Genomic DNA, 1790 nt, shown 5'->3' on the forward strand with positions numbered 1-1790 from the left:
ATGAGAGGTAAATTTCTGTTGTTTCTAAGCTGGCCAGTCCATGGTACTTTGTGGTAGACACCCAAACAATCTAAGAAAGATGAGTATATCACTTTTTTTTCCCAAAATCATGTATTAATTTTCAGAAAGTTTTCAATATTCCTTGCATTTAATTAATTTGGAATATATATATGTAATATATATATATATGTAGCCCATCCTTTTATTCTATCAATTCTTACACCATTGATTTCTAAATCATTTACTTATCTATCAATGTTTGTACTAATACAACATTGTTTTTCAATATATACAAAAAGCAAATATCTTTATAATTCTATTTGAAAAAGTCTTCTAGATTTCAATACTATTCTCCTCTCTACAAATTTAGTAGCAGTATCAATTACTTGGACCATTGCAATGAAGTCCTAATTGGCTTATTTACTTCAGCAATATCCTCCTTGTCAATAGTCCACCTAGCAGCCAGGGTGACTCTTAAACATGTCAATCATATCATTTCCCAGTTTAAATAATCTAGTAGCGTCTTTTTCATTTTACATTTAAAGTTTTCATGGATTATACGTTTCTACAGAATCTGGACACTCCATTTGGTCCCCAGTTTTGGCCTAATTTTCCCTATTTCTCATTTTGTTTTAGCTACTTCAGCCTTCTTGATATTCTAGGGACAAAGCAAATATAATTCTCTCTCTACAAATATTGTTGGAATTTTTGCATCATTTTCAATCTTAAAATGATGTTGGTATTAACTAAAAATAATATTGCCGTTGCTTTTCAGTTTCTAAGTAACAAAAATTATAAAACAACTGTGTTTTTCAACAGCCTTATACATGGACTTAGATAAAAATTGAGCCTTTTGAACACGAAGAGTGGTGTCATATTGCTTTGCTGATGAAAACATCTACATTGTAGCCTCTGGGTCAGTGACTGCAAGCTCATTTGATAAGCAGGGACAGGATAAGCCCAGACCCATGCCTCAGTTCAAGAGTCTTGGGGAAATTAGCTATATCCCATCCCTAACACTCAATTTTATTGTAGCAAAAACTGCAATGGAAAAACAACCAATTGTCACATCCTATCTGGGAAGGGCATTGTGTGGAATAAACATAAGTCATCAGCTAGTCCAAGCACTTAGATTTTTTGTTTCTCTTTTTTGATCTTCAAGACAACCTAAGGACACAAAGAAGAAGTTATTATCAGGCTTTTTTTTATAATTGAAAAATGTAACAGATAAATTTTCTATGCATGAAATCCCTTTATATTGAACATAAATTTTCTTGGACAAAAATCTTGGCTTTTAAGAAACATTAATAGCTATCTTTTTCCTTTTGTTAACTAGAATCCATTTATAATTCAAGCTTTTATTCCACCAGAAGAAAGTAACTTAGTCTGAGTTAATTGAGTTATGTTTATTGTATGCAAGTATCCACTCTTAGGACATCACCTCTTCTAGGGATCAAATCTAATTTCCTGGAGAGAATGGCTTACAAGGAGGGCATTTTGTTTATCAGCATTAGCCATGCTGATACTAGCTAGGCATCCAAGTTACCATAAGTTTCCAAGTTTTCAGTTCAAAAGGCCCAAGCAATGCCGGGCACGGTGGGTCACGCCTGTAATCCTAGCACTTTGGGAGGCCCAAGAGGGCTGATCACAAGGTCAAGAGTTTGAGACTAGCCTGACCAACATGGTAAAACCCCGCCTCTACTAAAAATACAAAAATTAGCCAGGCGTGGTGGCGTATGCCTATAATCCCAGCTACTCAAGAGGCTGAGGCAGAAGAATCTTTTGAACCT

The sequence above is a fragment of the Mandrillus leucophaeus genome, unplaced genomic scaffold (assembly GCF_000951045.1).
Source record: "Mandrillus leucophaeus isolate KB7577 unplaced genomic scaffold, Mleu.le_1.0 Scaffold481, whole genome shotgun sequence".
Taxonomy (NCBI): Eukaryota; Metazoa; Chordata; class Mammalia; order Primates; family Cercopithecidae; genus Mandrillus; species Mandrillus leucophaeus.